The sequence below is a fragment of the Varroa destructor genome, unplaced genomic scaffold (genome assembly GCF_002443255.2).
Source record: "Varroa destructor unplaced genomic scaffold, Vdes_3.0 BEIS01000003.1, whole genome shotgun sequence".
NCBI lineage: Eukaryota > Metazoa > Arthropoda > Arachnida > Mesostigmata > Varroidae > Varroa > Varroa destructor.
The window spans coordinates 41,169,842-41,190,087 of record NW_019211456.1 but is presented as its reverse complement, the minus strand read 5'-3'; the positions used below and the strand labels follow the sequence as shown (position 1 = coordinate 41,190,087).

The 20,246-nt window shown below is 43.1% G+C and overlaps 2 long non-coding RNA genes across 26 annotated transcripts in view; one reads left to right on the top strand and one right to left on the bottom strand.

Moving 5' to 3' along the window:
• Positions 1-7,560, top strand: part of LOC147756953 (uncharacterized) — a 126,574-nt gene extending 119,014 nt beyond the window's left edge. The window contains exons 5-8 of one of the 5 annotated variants that reach the window (XR_015324269.1): positions 2,741-2,796; positions 4,160-4,366; positions 4,912-6,485; positions 6,649-7,560. This is a non-coding gene — a long non-coding RNA (uncharacterized LOC147756953). Of the gene's footprint in view, positions 1-2,740; positions 3,983-4,159; positions 4,367-4,911; positions 6,486-6,648 lie in introns of those variants that run through there. The other 4 variants (XR_015324270.1, XR_015324273.1, XR_015324271.1 and 1 more) reach the window with 4 other exon arrangements.
• The window catches only part of LOC111248115 (uncharacterized), a 159,004-nt gene that overhangs the window by 9,721 nt on the left and 129,037 nt on the right, over positions 1-20,246 (bottom strand). For 12 of the 21 annotated variants that reach the window (XR_015324265.1, XR_015324239.1, XR_015324262.1 and 9 more), the window contains one exon: positions 8,745-9,890. This is a non-coding gene — a long non-coding RNA (uncharacterized LOC111248115). The other 9 variants (XR_015324242.1, XR_015324244.1, XR_015324259.1 and 6 more) reach the window with 8 other exon arrangements.

The following is a 20,246-nucleotide window of genomic DNA, read 5'->3' as shown; positions in this document are numbered from 1 at the left end:
GTGAAGCCAATATTTAGCAATCAGTGTAGAAAAAGGCGTCTCGAGGCTATAGCGGAAAATGGAAGTTGGTAGATATGGAAGCGATAGAAGCGTCATCACCGATTCATTTTACCGGAATGGCCTAAGGTTGTCTCGTCAAACATTTCTAGTTGCGACTTTCGCTGATCCTGTGACAGTCTTGTGAGATAATGATACAAACGAATCTCAACCCAGTTTAGAGTGGTTTGTTTTTGCTAGGCCAATATTAGAGCCGCGTGTGTTATATAACACGGCCAATGATTCAATTGCAAGAGATCTGCGAGGAAAACTGTAACAGACAGCGACATCGTAAGAAAATTCGGTAGGAAAAGATCAACAGCGAGGTGACCATACGTTACTTCCTGCATAGAAAGAGGAAGGTTACCACACAACGCAGCAGGCTAATAACATTGACAACACAGGGATACATTGATTAGAATGCTTTGTAACGAAATGATAGAAATCTTTTTTCAAATGAAGGCGGCACTGCAGGACAAAGTCGCCAACGTAACTTGTCCCGTCCTTTTCAATATCCTCAATCAGCTTTGACAACTCGATCCCCTCGTATTGTTCTTATTGTTGCGGTTGCTTTAGCTGGCTAGGAGTTAGATGGGGTACATATCAAAGATAGAGCACTCCACTTGCGTTCACTTCAAACAGTAGAGGGCCTTAGCTTCCTGTATGAAGGTGAGTGGGACGAGATAATGGTTTCTGTATTTACAGGTCATAAACTGATCGATCACATAGCCGATAAACATATTGTACTCACACTGATGCCTCTATTCGTATTGTAAATCTCTCGATTCCTGTCGTTGGGCGTTTTTATTATGGCTCAGCTGTTCAGATTCAGCTGGCTAATTCTATTAGAGTACATAGAGATAGAATCGGTAGAATACGAAATAATGACCCGTAATAGTATTCATAGGAATTCGCCTTCCTGGGATGAAATTGAAAACTATATGAGTTGTTCCATTATTTGGTAGATGCACCTCTGAAGAATCGTCTTAATTAATGACTTATATTCTTTGGATTTTTGATAAAATTGTCATAAATAGATATGCCTTCCCTTTTTCATACGTTTCTTTCTGTTTTCATCGACTTCACAAATAGTTGTACGTTTTCAATGATTTCGTCTCGCCTTCGTTCTATGTCTCTTAAGCGCTGAGCCTGTCTGTGGCCAAAAACATCAAACGCTTTCAACATAGTAATCAAGTATGTACATAGTTTGTACATGTCGAGGCGGTGGCTTGACAAGACCCATAGACGCAAATACACAAAGAGCACATTCGAAACTCACTGCTCTCGCACGGTCGCCGTCACATATCATCGTATAATCTTCACAAGGCTGAAACTTTTTGTGAAGTGGTTCAGTCATTTCGCTGCTGCTGGCACTTCAAAAAGCTGCCACAGCCTGACGTCAAATTCCTGGGCATGCGTGCCGTACGTCTTGCATGGCCAACTGTCATAGGAATAGGGTAGGCGGTGTTGTGCGATTGTTTAGGGGACCCACGTTTAAGCAGCATTTCTCTTCGTCTTTTGAAATAATGACCTAGCGACCATCTCCGCCAATGATCTGTTATCTCATCGGTAACACCGCTGCTGCTGCTTCGGTATGGTACGGGCAGTGAAATAAGATGGATGGATAGACAGAAGACAAGCAGCGCTGTTGTTGCCATATAGGTGTCGCCATCAGGTAGGCAGTCATCGTCAGCATTGCGGTTTCCGGTCTAGGCGTTCTGCACAGTGAGTAGCTGTGCTGCTGTGCATATTTCATGTACACGCGGACATCGCGTACGCTCGTTGGCCCTTTTCTTTGTCGTCCATTTATCTGTCGGTCTGTAAGTACCACGAGATGAGTGGTATGGTTATGCTTCGCGTTTCCACTACTCAGCACCATGCAAACGAGACCGTTATTTGCATCAGTGCCGTCATCATTATCACTATCGCCACCGACAAGGACAACATCCTCATCGTCGTCGCTGTCGTCGCTATGATCACTACGAGCTGCAGCAGCCGCCATTAGTACGAATTTGTGTGGTTAACCGTACGCACCGACATATATGCCACAAGACATAGCGTTGCCTGCAAAAACAGCCCGGGGCCACTTTACGAGCCCAATAGAGCTACACTACCACGAGGGCTGTCGTCTGTTGCTGAAGCGCGCATGAGTACGTAACGGCACCGACAGCTGCCTCCACCGAACATTGTCAATGGAGCTTACGGTTTCACTTTTGTAGTATTTTACTTTTATTCTTTCTCTCTCCCTCACTCTTTTGCCTTCTCCCTCCGGTTTCGTGTAATACGTCTGCACTACGCCTAGTACTTGGTACGTACAAATACACGAGTAACTTGCACTTTCTTTTCGCAGTTCATGGGTACGTCCCTATGCGTAGCGCGGCGTATACATAGAATGTTATGCACGGCTGCTAGTCTATCTCCGCATTATCTACGATACCGTACCGTTATTGCTATGGACTGGGCTAAAAACCTCAAGCGGGCTAGCAGCTTGTATCCATGAGCTACTACAGGTATACATAGACTTTAAAGCAAGCTTCACCCCTCGCCTCTACCTGATAGTGCAGGCACTATATATGTAGTTGCATCAACACTGTAGCCCCCAAGCGTCAACGAGCCATGAGAGCAGCCCCTGCTCCCCAGAAAAAAGTCGGTACCTCATTTACCATCTGTGTCCGTGGTCTTCGTTTTGTTGTCATTCTTTCAGATCCAGACGGAAGGTTCAGTCGCTGTCTGTACAGGAGTCGCTTGCACACTCAGAATGTCAGTATTGAGCGCTCTTTTTTTTTACCTTTACATTTTTACCCTCAAAGAGGAACACAGAAGTGGAAATAGAGCGGGGTACAAACGACTGAGGGGCCGACGACGAAAGGCAATAATGTCGCTCAATTACGAAAATTGCATGACAGCACAACAATTAATAATTATATTCACAGATGTACGGTAAAAGGCTACATACAAACGCTCATATATATACACAGACAAACGAAAAGGCAGGTAGCTGCTATTAGACACATAGAGCACGGTTGTACGGCTTGATATGTACACGTTGTGTAAAAGCAACATACGGGCGATTTGTGTATAGCCTATGCGAGTACAGCCGGTGGTAGTTCGCCGGTAGTTCGGGGTCGCTGTACGAGAGCCTATGGACGTGAATTCACTAAATGAATATTACACTTATTAGGTTTGGTAGATGGCTAGTTCACCGATCGTTGGGCCCAGCATGGTCCCGGGTCGTTTCAACTCGATGGCCTTTGCCAACAAGCAACGCATATAATATCTCCAAGTGATAAAACATATATATTGAAAGCTGGGGTGATAGAGAAAGGAAAAGGGAGGGAAACTAAAATGAAACCTTCCAACCCTATCTGCTCAACATTATAATAATAGAATTCGTGCACATGTTACGTTTGAGTGTACACGTAGGACGAGATATATAGGTTTATTCTTGAACGCCGCGAATGCGAAGAAGGAGCACGTACGGCTCGGTGAACGGATGTATACCTTAAGGTAAAATGATCGTATAAAAGCGAAATTCTACTGTACTAAAGTCTGCGATAATAAGAATAGGTCCAGCAGACATCACGGTGTGATGCTCGTTGACGTCGGTTTAGAGAATTGTGGCGTACCGATAGACGTTTCGAGGAAGTACTAATACACACATACGTGAAATATGAAGTCTTCAAGGAGGAAGTGATCTTCATAGAACAAGATTAAAATCAGCCGGAGAGCGAATTGATTAAGCATAGTTACTCCAGTCAGCTTTTGACTGGCTAGGTATCAGCTTCTAGAGATTAGATACCGATTCGTTTGTGACTTACGACTGTTATCAAGGTTCATCAATGGATTACCTAGCGAAACGATTGTCAAGCCATCTTGACCTAATTCGCGAAACAAAATGCCGTTAAACTGCTGTTAAGTAAAATAAACTTTTACTTCATGAACTTTGGTAAGTTTCATCTAGGCATTCAAGACGAAAAACCGCACATTAGCTACATCGGACTTTTTTGGGGCTGTAGAAATTACAGTACATATTAAATTGATATGCACGTGTCAGGCGTGTCTAAATATATCGAAAGAGCTTCTTTCCATAAAAAGAGATTTCACTACGGGCATTATATTGCAGGAACCCATCGCTATGACGTTAATCACTCAATTACGCGTCATTTTACGAGGAACTCCAATAGAGATAAAGGTAGGAATTATGTATAAAAAGGCCTAAGGGAGCTTGTGACCGGCTTGGAATGATAGAGGATAAATAGAACTTTGAACGAAAATATCTTGAAAGAGGTAACACCCTTGCAAAGCGATGCGCGTACCCAACCTGCTAAAGGTAGGTAACAACCTTAGGCTTAACAGACTAGCGTTTTCTACCTTAACTGTATTGTGATGACACAGCTGGGCCGTAAGGTCAGCGGTGAAGAAAATAACCCAGATTAGGCAATATAGAGACAGAAAGGCAGATGATCGTTTTGTACAAAACCAGTGTAGTTCGGCACGCGCAATCCGACGATAGATAAACAAAAATATCTAAAACTGTGTGTCAGTACATCTAACTGTTGCATCTAATGGGCTAGGGCCTTATAAACGCCTTGAAGTAGTATATTGCAAAAAATACAGCCGGAACAAATCTCTTTAGAGACATATTCTGTAGGTTCAGGTCCTGCAAGTATAACCCGAATTGAATATAGATTCATCTGAGACCATTATTTTTGATTAGTTATTGTAAAACAAGCACAAGGCTTATCTACGACCGCGCTCTAATATGATGGTATAAGGATAAATAACTGATGGTGTCTACATAAGGTTATCTTATACATATACATATAATGGGAGTAGGATCTAATTTAATATGTCATTTACCCCAAAATGATGGAGGAACCTGTATCGGCTTGTACTGCCTGGCGCATCGGTGATGGCGAAGCTAGGAACTGCTAAAATTCTAGCCGAAAAAATTGATTGGAAGCAGAGACCGGTGTACGGCCCGCCTACCGCATGTGACGAAGGTAATCCGTCGAAAGGTGTGCGATGGATTGTAAAGGAAATACAATAGACACATAAACAGGATAAATGTCTTCCAGTATTAAAAAATGTAAACACGTTTAGTCATTAGCTCGACCATATCATTACTACAAAAGAGAACTGTAGCTGACCCAGATATTTTACCAAATGCACAACAGCCGTCCTCAGCGTTTCTGGCAGGTAAGTTCACTTTGAGACGACTCTAACAATTCTATCAGACGTGAACATGAAACCCACTCTAGAACAACGACTGAAAATAGTCACAATATATATATATTCACAAAAATAAACTTCCGGTTATTAAATTAGATAAACGTTGTTATACGATCATTTTCGCTTGCTGGAAGTCTCTCTCTCACTTTTTACCTTACTGTATCGTGCGCTGTCATCTTATTGTATATAAGCAATGGCTATTATTTTGTCTGCGCAGTCTGCCGGCGAGCTAGTCAACCCCAATAAATAAGTAGTATCTCATATACTTCTGGGCACTGCTACTCTACACCCTATACATATGGTAGAGCAATCGGGCAGTGTCTTGATTCTCTCCCTGCCTCTGGATCGGCTTGCTCTGGTACGGCGCTGCCGCTACTGCCGCCCATGCTGGTGGCCATGATGGCATCATTAGTGCCAACGTATATGCCTGTTCTTGTTGCTAGCAGTGATGGCGACGGCGCTGTTGTTGCTGCCGCCGCCGCCGCCGCCGCCGCCGCTTCCGTCGGTGCTTTGTAAGCCTTGAAATAAATTGCTCCACCGCTACTGCTGCTTGAAGTATTAGAGCTGTTCGCGTCTGTTGTCGCCAGTGTGATCAGCCTGACTCACCGACTGTGTAGCTCGTTCCGGGCAGAGACACACGCAGACACACAAACATGCATAGAAATATGGACGCAAATATATGAACAGACGCTCAATGGCGGCGGTTGAGGTACTTTCATAACTACGCCTGCGGGGGAACAGTGGAAGCAAAAAGGACGAGCGAGCAACCCAAAGGGAGACAGAAAGATCAAAAACGACGAGCAAATGAAGAGAAAAGCATAATCGACAATCGCTTTGTTTCGTATCACCTATGCGCATATAGCCGGTTGGTCATCAGCAGCCAGTGGAGGATGGTCGACTACGTTGGGTCGCTCCCGCGAACGCTTGTTCGGGTGGCGCTCGGATGTTGTCTTGGTTACGATCGCTGTCGTAGCAACAGCAGTAGTAGTAGTAGTAGTAGTGTGAGAGGCCTTAATTTCCTTTTTTAATTTTTTTTTATTCATACAGGTCAAGCCAATCACTGCTGATATTGCTGTTTTGTGCGCTTTTCAGCGATTCGCCTCGGGCTCCCCTGCTCGGTCTGGCGACAGACAGACTGACTGACTGACTGACTGACTAACAGAGTCGATGTTTATATAAAGCCGGCCAAATAGGTTGTGAAGACAGACGGCGGCACTGTACGTAGATAGGGCCACTTAAAAGTTTTATTATTTCTCAATAGTCACAAGAAAATATATATACACGTATATATGGTCCTGTACAATGTGTTGAACTGCTAATGGCCGCTTTTGTTCGTGGCGTCTTTTTTCGAATTTCGTTTTGTATAATCGTCCGTTGCAGTCGAGCGTTGTGTCGTTGAGGAGCTCGTTCGTTGACTAAATCGCGTAATTTTTTCTGGAGTTCCGACTTCAAAGTAGTAGATGTGTAGATTGAAGTACGAACGAATTCGCGGCGCTTCCGAGGTTTCAGGCTACAGAAGTGCAGCTGCCAAAGCAGCCGAACAAATGTATATCGTCTACCGCGACAACTCTACTTCATACTCTGTATTACTCTCGAAGCTGGCTCAGGATGATGATCGTCTCTGGACACCACAAGTCGAGCCAGTACGTTCTCCAAATTGAAGATGCCATTTTTTAACTGATCAAACGGCCCCTAAACAGTAAGCTCAACTATATCCTATATGCCAAACTTCGGATTGTTTCACTAAATTTTGGACCTAGGTAAAGGGTAAAGACGGGCAGCCTATCGGCTTTAATGTTTGAATTCAATTCGAGGTAGAATTTCATGGACCGGCTAGACGGTGACAATGGTCAGACTGCAGCAAAGAGAAAGATGCGTAACAGCCTAACATTAGAAAGAAAAGAAGCGGTAAACAAAACTACTACTCTTAATAAAACAATATTACCTATAAAAAGTATTCTTTTTGGGTGTTCATTGTTTCGGAGAGGTACACCTTATAATAGGGAACGCGCTCGTCGTGACAGAGACCACAATGCCAGTGAACAAGCATTCGTCACAACTGGCTACGTTTTGACCGATTATGCGAATTTTCATAGAACAAGGTACTAAAATCAAGATCAACTGAGTACTAAATGATTAGTATTAACAGCGGGCAGGAGAACCGACAGAGGCAATGCCCGTCCTGACGAGGACTAACCACAAGCAAGCAACTTGTAATGAAGCTCTTTCTGTTTGCTCCATTGTCGATAGAGGGCGTTATGCATAGCCGTCGGTGAAGCGTGTTTATATTGGAGTAAAATAGTCATTAGATGATCACACACAGATTTATATCTATACATGTAAATACCTTCCTTTACTTCACGACGAACGAGACGCGTATGTGATGTGAGAAAATAACTGTTCGGTGTCGATAGATAGATATATATATATAGGGTTGTCAAAAACGCGTTGACCGTTTTTTTAGGTGAATGGCTCGCTATCTCTGGTAATATGGGTCTCGCCGGAAAGCCCACATCTGGCAGTAGTAGGTGTGCTAAAATTGTTGGAATGCCTCTTTCCGAATCTAAGGTATAGCGTCTCAAAGATAAGTGAAATTTCCGTAAAAATGCATTTTATTTTAAGATTTCATTACGGTAAAGGCGCATATGCCGCCTGAGTCCATAAAAAGATTTGTCCTGCCCATGGTCAAGGTGCGTTATTGAAAAGAAACGATACAAACAATAGTTCTGTTCTGAGAATTTCAACGAAAGAGACGCTTCTCCTAGTGGTTAGCCAGTTACAAATTGAGCTTATGAAGTATTGGGAATATCGAGCAATACCGACACGTAAATCACTATGATAGTGCCAAGGGGCTAAATATCCGCGCTCTGACACTTTGAATTTATTTGAAGAAAGCGAATTCATTTCGAACATGATCGTACTTTCATTTATGGAACCCTATAGAAATGTAACGAAGTCAAGCCATTCATTCCTCGAACGGTCTATTATTGTGGGGCATCAGAGGTGGATTACATGTAATAATAATGCGCAAATAAAAAAAACATAACAAATACACCCGACATTCTGTAGCAAAGCTGAGACTGGCGCCAAAGGAGGTAATATGATGTGTTTGGTGGGGTCGAAGAGGAATCGTGCATATGGGTTGTTGTTCTCTAATCAAAACTATGATCCAGGGCATATCAATAACCAATAAGACTGCAACAAGTCACTGATAAAAAATTGACCGGAACTGGTCTGCAGAACCGGTGATGTCGTCTTCCAGCGTCCCAATGACGCTAGCTGGCAAAACTTAAGAGAACTTGCATGGGGAATTTTCATCCCGTATAGCCCAGATCCTGCGCCATCATACTGTCGTCTGTTTTGGTCCTTGCAAAGCTCCCCTAATTCTGTTAATTTCAACGGAAGGATGCAAAAATCACTTCCGTTTAGAAACTACAGAATTACAATGATAGCATTAAGGTAATGTCGAAGAAATGGCAGCGGATCATTAATCATTTTTATTAGTGATTATTGTTATTTTCATATATGAAAAATGTTTGCTTCAATGTTGGCTTCACAGTCAATACTTTCTCAACAAACCATATGTATTTTCTTGAGAAACAATCAGGTGAACACGGCATCGATTTTTGTTAGCTTATTCAGTTTAAAGCTACTGTTATTGCATCAGAGGAAGAAATGATTTCAGTGGAAGGAAAGGAAATTTAACCTCAATGAGGAAGGACAACAAGGAAAAGAACATATATGAGAAAAATCCAGAGGAAATCACTGGTTTGGCCATTGGTCGATCTTAGGTGACATCTTCTGAAAAAGGTTTAGCCAAGTGGGGCAAACGAGGGCAAAATATACTTCAAGAATCAAATGCGTCATTTCTGTTTAGAGAAGTCCGGAGTTGGTATACATTATCTAGGTGTAATATACAGCATATCAGCTATTTAGAAATGAACTTGAAATAATAACTGAACTTCGATTTTTCAAGGCTTGTTGCCCAGCCCATGGATGACCAGATCCAGATCTTGCCGTTAGAACTATTTTTCATATGAGTCCTTTACTACAGGTTCTGACCTCAAGCGTAAAACATCACATATACGCAATTTATACTATGTGCCGACTTCGTATGAGCAAGAAAACTATCACCGGAGTAGATCTAGCCACTGTAGTTGCACCACGTACGTGTGCTACACAGTGGTGCCACTCTAGCTCCAAACGTGGTACTCTGCAGTCATGGTTTTCGTTTTACTGGATAAAACTACGTTGCTTTTCCTTTATTTGCCTCAATAATTCTTACTCTTTTTCTTGACGGTCCTGAAAAACCCCGATTGCTTTCTCGATAACCCAGTTTTAGTTTTATGTATCTGAAAACCTAGCAGGCCCCTCGTTACCAGCCAATAGCTCGTATCGAACTAAAGTAACCTTCAATTGACTTTACTCGTGGTGATGCTATGTTCAGCGCCCAGCAATCGCGCAAATCGGGCCGGTTGACGCGCTGGCGGCTTGAGAAACAGCTTCACGATCCGAGTCGAAGACTTCGACTAATTGCCACCAGTAGACTTCCGTTGCCGCCGTCCATTAATGACCAGCTGACTGTTCTGCCGCAGCCGGAGTGCCTCACTCGTGAAATGACCCTGGAAAAATGAAAAAAGTTTAATAGTAATAACACGCTACCACGTACTGAATAACGTTGTACCGGGAACACCAACAGCGGCTCGAGCAAACACCGACGAACGCACGAACCAAATAGACTACTAAATTACGTCAATGGCGTATCATTCATTACTTTTTTACTCGGAATGGACCCGTTGTTATATCAGTAGTATCAACGTCCCGTCGGTCGCTATTTCTGCTATCGTACTGCACGATTTAGCGCTTATAAATGTAGAAGGCGATGTTGTCGATGAAAGCAGAACTTTGTTTTTAAGCAACTCCTCGAAATATTTATACGGGCCAACTGTCGTTTCTTTTTTTTCTCATGCCCGCTCTGCCATTGAATTGAAGGGTGCAATTTTTGTGCAAAACACAAATACCTATATATATTGCATGTATTCTCTGGATACGACATTCTTATATCAGTACAGCCCCACGCGTCCACTGTTATAGGTAACCGATTTGTTGCATTAAAAAAATACGTTTTAGTCCATTCATCCACGGTTCAAAAGTGAGAGCATGTATGTCCTTAAGATTATATAACGCCCAATCGCGCCTGTCCCGTATAGACCATGACGCAATGTAACGGCAATACACCTTGGAGTCAACATGGAGTCGAAGTGTCACGGCCGATAATATATTTTGTACGCGCATTTGCGTCATTGGATCGTATCAATAGTATATAGGCTGAATGATCCATCGCAATGTCGTTTACCCAAATTAAACTAGAGTGCCAACGTGGGCAAACATTACGAAAGATCTTGATATCATTTGCCAACTTACGATTGGACAGTCACAACCACACATGGGTGTCTGGCAGATGTTCAACATAAGTATAACTTAATAAAGATACACATCCGATACATACGGCTATACACAGGCAGGTAAGGCTCGCTTTTCAGGACCTAAAATTTTAGTCAATCTGCTAAAATATAGAATTGAAAATTATAAAATGTCTACGGCAATAGAAATGAGTTGAACACTCAACATAGTAGGAGACAGAATCGTAAAGATTACAAACGTAAATTTTACAGGTGGGCAAAGAAGAGGACGAAGGGTAGCTAAACTCAAATCAACAAGCTACTATCACGTCTACACTGTGATCGTTCGTTTTACCACCACCACCACCACCACTATGGTGATATATGTTCAAGCGAGTTCGATGTCAGCCAGCTAGTTTCACTGTTTCTGTTCTAAGCAATTAAATATGCCAAGAGGCGAACGGCATCAGCAAAATTGTGGTCCGTTGACTGTAATACTTGTGTAAATTCTGTTTTTACGGCGTACGCTTGTGTGGTTATATGTGTATAAGAGCGAGAGCGTTCAATAGAATAGAGATTAGACAATTTATAGATATACCGTGATATCTATTGGGTACAGGTTGACGTCATTGACGTTTCCGAGAGGAACCTACAGCAGCATGACTATATTGTCGAAGTATCATTGTTGGATAAATACTGTTAGAACCAGGATGCTCGCCGCTTATTTCATTCGAACGTAAAACGTGTATTAGGTAAGCAGGCTATAACATCATTGCTCCCTGTTGCTCGATCCCAGCTCATCGAGGAAATCTGTCGCGTCCCTTCGGTACTAATATATATATATAAGACCTTGTTTACGTTTAATTTTGTATCGAGCCTTACCGGTGCTACCTGAGACGTCTAGCGAGACTTCCTGGGTTATCTCCACAAGCTAAACTCGACGCGGGCTCAAACTATACATGTCATACGACAGAGCTTGAGCCATCAGCCTCGATCTTTACAGATGGCGAGAACGCACGTCCATAAAAGCTCAAAAGCCATTAGCAGTCATAAAAACAGCTTTCTAGAAAAATGAGGGTTGTGAGCGTTACAAATGCTAGAGAATTCTACCCAGCTTTATTGGGTCGGAACACTTGTCGAAAGCTAACATTCAGTGTGACATCAACTGCTTGCGACTATCGTGCGAAACTCCTTTGGAATACTATGTACGTCAGTTGTGCAGCTCAGATGAAGTTATTGATTAATCTGTCCGGCTATAGCTGTAACATGTAGCAACGTGCACTGGTAAACTAGAAAAAGGACTGCATTAGCGTATCAGGAGAAAACATCCAAAGAACAAAAGTACAAATCAACAGCGAATTCTTTTTTGACAAATGCAGAATAGTGCAAAAGCTGAGATGTCATCCTATTTATTCAGGGCAGCTTTTTGAAGTCCGAAAAACGTACAGATACTAAGAACCAGAGATAAGTGTAGCTTCAACATCCACTGACTTCGTTACCGGTGGCAGCGGTGGTATTAGCAATCTTAGGTCCTACACTTACCATTGATTGCTGCTTGCTGCTCGTGTCGGCTTGCGTGAACCGGCCTCGAGAGTAAGAAACGTCGACTCAACGAGTTCCGAACTCTCAGCGCTTCTGGGTTAAGTAGCGATTAGTGATAGCGTCTACGGCGCACACTGCCGTGCTCGTCCAGCAGCCACTGCATTATTGGCCCCTCTTCCGTTGGCAATTGGAGATTTTTAAAGCATTTTGTTCAATCGAACATACAGAACAGAAACGCATGGTAATTGCACGGGCAATGAAGGAGTCGAACGACAGAGACGTCCAAAAATACGCTTTTGAAAGTCGTTTGCTCGAACAAAAACATTGAATTTATTTTGTTTTTTAATGAATTAAACTTACAATATTTACACCTGAACCAGATATCTAAGGCAAAGGGTAAGTAGGAAAGTAAGATCATAACGCTTTATTGTTAATTACATTGATCATGAAAAAAATAGGCAGCTAGTGCCGGGGACGCGCAACTAGGAGATCTTCGGTTCTACTCTAGTCGGGTACATGTAAACGTATTTATAATAGGTAAAGCATTGTACTTTGACTGCTATATCTGGTACCGTTTCTATAAATGCAACATTTCGTCTGCGAGTAAAATAACCGATGTTCTCCACCAGCCAAAAGCCGTGCGTTACTTGAAACATCTGGTTTACCATCAATGAAAAACTGATAACAGAGCAAGATTGAGTTCCAGACTGATTGGTTGACGAAATAATTAAGCTTTTGTTTCCCGTTCATGCAGATACGACTATTTTAGATAGTACCTTTGAGCATTCTAAACGCAGCTTAAGTGAGATAGGGTATCAAGCCGCGAACCTAACGTGTAACACTCATTACGTTTGTTGATAGCTTCGATGAGTCCCTTCGATCGATCAGTGCCTGGCGCTGAGCGGTTTATCTTAGTTGCGTTCAGCTATGGCATATGTGGCTTTGCGTTCGCTACCGACACGTGTGACCATCTGTAGGGGAGTGGATTTATCATTATGTCAATGCGGTTAGCTCTTCGTTGCTTGGCATACTGTCCACTAAACCATAGTTGCAGTAGCAAAAGTAGTGGCGACGACGATTGGCGAGCCAAATATGAAGGTAAAAACGAACCGCGTGAGAATAGTCATCCACATAAATTCTGAAAAGTTGCGTTTGCTGCTGATATTGATGTTATCTTCAGCGGATCCCCTTCCCCGCGGATGCTGCTGCCGTTGATACTTAGAGTTCATTCAGTACAAACACCATGATTTCCGAACTAGCCGGTCTTGTCCTGAAATAATCTCCAAACTGCCACCGTCAATAACGGACGCCACAGCGGACACAGAAGCGGAAGCAGCTGCAAAGCGAACAGTCAGGTTGGCCTAGATAGCCACTCCTGTTTCCCCTAACTCCCTACTCAACGACAAACGGCACCAAAAGCGCCACGCGCCAGCGGCTAACGCTGCTACCGCGTGGAAGCTAGTTGACAACAATAAGTGGCAACCCATCAGGCAACAAACGTTCTACCAACTTCAGTTCTACCTTACTTACCACTTACTTACCTACCCTCTTAACTTCTTACTCGGTTATTCGATTATCTAGCTTGCACGCAATGAACAAACAACTTCCTGTTAACTTTCTATAGCTACCAGCTAACTTATCCGACGAATTGCTCTTATATACCAAGTGACTAGCTAGCACAGCAAAGCAATGGGGAGGGACTTGGCCGTCGACTTTATGTCCGAAAGTGGCACTGCAGGAAGTGGAAAGCAGGATCCAATCGAGATATCGAAGAACCCCAAACGTGCAAGCCCGTACATGGTTACATACGTATGCATTATGTTTAAAGACTTAAGGGCGATTCAGTATTTTGTAGATCAAAAAGAAGGTAGCTAGTCATCGCACCTACGTATATCAGCAGACGCTGTTACCGTAAGTACATGGCGCTACACAAAGAAAGGCAGTGTTGACGTAGATTACTACATAGGCATAACGCCGATCAGGAGGCAGGAGACGGATAGTAAATGATGTCCTTGCTGCTATTAGCTATGGGTACCGTAGTTTAATTTAGCCAAGTTGATTTGGCAAACTTTAACATTCTATTACCATTGTGGCTGAAAGGAAAGTAATTGAGTGATATTAATACACCTAGGCTTTGAGGGTGATTCAGCTTAAAGCAAATAAAGAACAGGGGCGATAAGGACGGCCAGGCAAATGATCCTGCCCTAACATCTTGCGGTACTAAAAGAAATTTGTCAGACGGAACGATTTATGTGGATACTACCTAACACAACAAGGAATGACGCAAAGAACACATTTGGCGAAAAGGTGTGCACTCGAATCTCAGGTTACGAGGCCATCGCTTTGTAACTCTGTAAAGTAAAACAGTGACATATATATGACTATTGTAATAAGTTGCAGTATAATTAGATATATAGGTATATTCTCTAACGGTTCTGTTGTAGTTCGAGTCATTATCGAGGAAGTTTTTATTAATACGACAATTATATGATATATTTACGCTGTACAGAAGTAGGCGCAGTGAAATCAAACAGCATTATTGATATGGTATTTCGCTCAATTTTGATCTATATATTGACCATATGTCAGTCGAGTTTGCCACCTTACGACTTCCCTTCAAATCTATTAGACCTTAATATCACCTGTATTATCTTGCCATATTGTTCGCCGGTCATAGCAGTGAAGATTATGTAAATATTATTGTCAGCATGCTCTCTCAGGCATCTGTGAGATTTAATCAAAGGTGAACCAAGATAGGCATACATAAAAAGTAACATACTAGTACAAATGGCTCACTTAAAACCTTTTAATTGAACGTAATGGGGGTATTGACGGTAATGCTGGAAGTTCATCTCATTGCGGACACATCGACCTCGTTGTTGAGGCAGGAGCTTAGTTTTATGGCGCCGTAACTAGGGGGTGTCCTCTTACCTTGTAACGTTCCACCCATTGTCGTAAACCAATAAACATAATAATAGAGATGTTGTAATATTCCTATGGGATTTGCCTGCATATTTTCCAATTTCAGTACCGCTTGTAATTTCCCTATTTTTCGTACTTTCTATGCTTCGTAAGCGATGCATAGTCTGGCCCTTCTGGATCCTCGTCGGCAACGACTGTCGAAGAGGCTTTCATGGCTCACCCACACATCATCAGGGACTAAACCAATGAGACCCGAGTATCAAGATATTAAACCTGTATTGCAAGAATACTCTTATAGTTTGTAGAATAGTGTGCGCTATGACCAGTAGGCAGAATCTCTTGGTGAGGGACCTCCTGGTCCCCTGGTTCTCCTGAAGCTTTCTTCGAAGACGGGAGCCGATTAAGTGCGAAATGGCAGGAGAAAAGCAGGAGCCAGTAAGTTTTCTTCCCTGCTGTCTACTTGCAAAGTACTCAATCGCAAATCGAAGACGACGACATTGTAAAGAAGATGGCAACAGCTTCCATCGGTTAGCTGCTACTCCTGTCGCTACCATAGTATAGAAATAGGAGTGCACCGCCATTAGGATGGTTTCTAATTTCAATCAAGTGCCCTGTGACGATCGAGTTTCAAATCAGATGGCATCAGGTAGCGAGAAGCCGGTATAGCGGGTACCTGTGCGCGCTACCAGCAGGAAGCCGCCATGCTCGGTGTCAGTGGCTGCTGCGAGCCGGTTGTGTCCTTTTTGGTCCCGTTATCCTGGTCTTTCTAGCTCTCTCTTTTTCTGTCACTCAGTACATATACACTTTATGCAGGTGACTCGATTTTTTCCTCGGAACGGGAAGTCTACAGGCACAGAGCTAAAAAAGTGCGGAAAAAGCTGGGCTAGTTTAGCGCGCATAAGCTGACGAAAGCGCTGTGATCTAGGTTCGAACCCGGGAAGAGATACACTTCGTTTCGTGCTGGGAGCTAGTCAGCCGTCTCATAAAATGCCTAGAAGCGATATTGGACGGCAACCCAGAAGCTGATGAAAGCGAGCATGCAAGCAATAAACATAATAGCGGACAAAGAGAGAACAAAACGCTGTCGAGTTTCAGCTAAAAAAAAAAAACACCAAAGAATACGCGCTGTTGAATGAGTGAAAAAAATTAGCAAGCGAGTGAGTCTTTATAAGTGAAACCGCATGTCTTTGGGAAGAAACCGAGCGATATAACACGGATAAATCTGTGGTGAGCGTGAAGACCTTGTTCAACCAAGGTACGTTTCTACAGGAGACTAGAACGAACAAAAGTCACAGCAACGTTATTTTGCATTTAAATAATACCATTTATGCGAGTTTGGTCGAATCTGTGGCTTAGCATAGAAGAATATCAGCCTACCGGGTTCGAAATCGATGTGATTAAAACTTTTTGGTGGCCTCTACAATACCCAAGTGAAATCAACGTATGCTACGACTAAGATAAATACTTGTGTACCATCTTATTTCATCAGAAAGTGTTCGATCTACAATCAACATAGAATGCATTGATTCTGCACAATGAACTAGCCGTATAGTGGGGAGATTTTTACGCTTTTTTTTAGTGTCGGACTTCCGGAAGGGATTTTGTTTGTGGACTTGTCCTGCAAATCGTCCTGATTTGCAAGTTTACTTATGGCTATCTGTCTTTCTCCGAGTCCCTCTAATTGTAGCTTTTTCCTCATCATTCTTCTATATAAAATGGCTTACTACTTGTTCATGGCAGGCGCGATTAACCTACATATTTGCTACTGCTACGACTCTTCTGTCTTCCACCCATCGTTATAAAGACCCAGCTATGTCGCTTCTTTCTTGCTTTTGGCCGTTGCATCCTGACTCTCTTATTTACCCATCTAGCCTAATGATAACAGCCAGTCAATCAGTCTGATACGAACAGCAAGCAAATAAGGCACATCTTCCTTCATTGAGTGTAACCCTACCGGTGGCCTTGCAGTCCGAAGGTACCTATCTCTTGGCTTCATTTCCAGTAACAACAGCAGTTTCTAGTCGCGCCAGTCTCGGTCCTCAGAGTTGTTGGCGCCCACAACAAGATCGCTGGCAGTGGCAGCAGCAGCACTTAACAACAACAATTCTACAGCCGCTAGCGATTCTGCTGTGGCCGGCCGCACGCTAGTCATCCTACGAATATAATAACAATCATATGATAGCAGCGCTATGAAAGAACAGTACGGACGTAACAACAAGCTCAAACAATACATGCCCAGACACACGTATATATACATACGTTCACGTAGACGCACGAGTGCGCACGACGAAGCAAGTCGAATTGATGCCTTTAGCTAAATACTACACCAGCTGGTGTTGTTGCTATCGTTGCCAGCATTGGCGGTGGCGCCGGCTTAATCGGCACCAGTGGCGGCCACCCGTTCAATTCTTGGCGGATGCTCGCTCGAGTACTGCTGCTCTACGTAATAGTATTCACTGGCAGTCGTGGCTACGGCCTTTCGACAGATTGCTGAGCGATGCCTCTACCGTTGCTTCCTCGCTGGCAGCCTTTCTAGTTGGATGGCTCTCTGCCTGCCTGCCTGCCTGTTCGATCCGTCAGCCGTTGGCCACACCGCACAGAATAAACATTTTGCCAGGTCAGATGGAACATACAAATAACATCGTCCGTGGCATCAGCCAGATAAGTACCAAGCAGCGAGCTCAAGCAGCAAGCGATGACTGACGGAACGGCCAGCAGTCCGGACGAGCACGGGTTGTTCGTACGAAGCAACGAACGAATGGGTTGTTGTGTGGAATGAATCACCGCAAACGAACAGAATCGTTATTTGAGAAACGCACGGTAAAGCGCTTGTAGAAAAACCAGCAATAGCTCAAGCCGTTGCCAGATACGGTACCGGCGGCGGCCGCTACGGATGCTGGCGGCATCATCATCACCATCACCGGTACCATCATCATCGACGCCATCACCACGACCACCATAATAATCATCACTAGCGTCACCATCATGATCGGCCGTAGCCTCTGTGGGAACGGACCACGTTGAGGCTTGTCCGCCTGGCGCTGATCCGTCCATGGTATCCGCCGCATTTGACGCTGAGGGAAAAAGATCGATGGCCCCAGAGCAATAGTAACCGTGTCGAAGGTGTGAACGCTGCTACTAGATGTAGTAATGGTGGCTGACGTTCATTGTGTTGTATGCAATTGCAGTCGTACCGGCAGGTCAACAGCATCGGCGTCATCGACCATAGGTAACGTTACCAACGGACGCGTGCTTTTAAAACAGCATCAGCAGCTGCATCACTAGTGAATGCCATACCGCCAAGTACAAACAAAGGCAAGACGTGGATTTTCGGGTGGTAGAAAAGTGTACGACACGCGTCTCTATGTAGGTAGCAAGTTCTTCGTTGGATCGCGCGCCTCTCCTCAACTATAGCTGGCATTAAAAGCTATGTCGTTTTGCGTTATCAGTAGTACATGTGGCAAATAGATGTTATTCAATGCATAGCAGAACACATAAGCTGACCAATGAGCTCAAAAAACAACTGTGTACGGAAGTGCTATAGAATAAACAATGAAAAAGTATTGAGATACGGAAATATAGTAAAATATGAGCTTTGAAATAGTATTTTTACCGACTGCCGGTAGAGTTCACGTCATGTCTATGTATAATGCACAGTGTAGAGTATTATCCGTACACACAAACACTGATGGAACAAGGTTTTTTTTCCGTAGGAAAGCCGCGTGGTAGCATAGAACCGACGTTTGGCACTGTCGATATTTCACTTTTTATGGATGTTCTATTTGCCGATCATCTGATCGATAGCCAATCGGACCCTATATCAGACTTGCCTTGAATTAATAAATGTCTTCGTCGCAATTGAATGAAACGTTCTGAGAAGCTCAGTATTTAAGTCATCCGGCATTGCCTGACACGTCTAGCTTTCAGCATTGATTACGGGAATATTTTTTCGTAAATAATCATCATTCTCTTCAAAAATTTTTAATAACTATTTCTTTACAGTAAATGTTGTATGACAAATAGAGGGATAAATAAGTAGTAACTTAATCTACATCGATGAAATCAGATACTGAAGTGTATCTGCCTTCGAATTGTGCAGGATTTCCTGGATTGTGCACTTAGTGCTAGGAAAAAAAGCATCCTTTTTTCTATATCTATCTATCTATCAATTAGCAAATTATGTGATATGAAATATTAAGACGATATACAGATTAATAATAGCCATATGCAGAAGTTCTACACTTCCTGTTAGATAAATAGTGACCTATCGGTTTAGCAGGTTCAGCCTATAGGTCGGCAGCAGAGTTGAAGGCAATAGCTAACAACTTCTCCTGCGAAGTATTACGGTCCTACGACTCTTTCCCTATCGTAAAATATATCGCACCTTTACTCTCCGGAAGTTTGTCTATGTCTGTAAGGGTACAGGGAGCTATGTTCAAGACGCAGAGAAGGTAGCGGCAATCTACATCGACATAGATATGGTTTGTCTAATGTTGTTTTCGGTATTCATTTGGCCTCTTTCGAGTGCGGAACACTATACAGATGTACATACATTCATACAACACGTTACTTAACGCGTGCCGTCAATTAGGTTGATCCAATCGTCTCGACTCGCAAGCTAAAGAAAAGAAAAAAGGCAATATTACATATACTGTTTTGCTTGTATAGCGTTTGCCTTCAATGCAGGCTGCGAATACCGCGTTTGAACTAAGCGGGTCGTGTGCCATGCTCCTTAGACAACGCAAATCGAGCGCAGAACAATTTCGAGCTTCTGCTGTACACGGAATGCTACTCAGGCCAGACGGTCAGACAGAAAACCCGTGTAACAAGTATACATTTTCTATTAGTAGGGGAATACTAATGAGAAGGTCTCTTATCCTTGTGTCGGTTAAAGCACTCGACTGTTTATCCAATATAGAGGGAGGATCTTATCCTTACTCAAAGTGATAGAAAAAAGTTAGCAAATTACTATACTAATTTCTATACAGAATCTGGCAGAATCTGGTATCGAAACGAGTGAACAGGAGACCATATTTTACTTAGTTGGAGTTGCGAAAATACTAATATCCGAAATGGTATAACGTTAATTTTCCCTTTGATAAAACATTACCG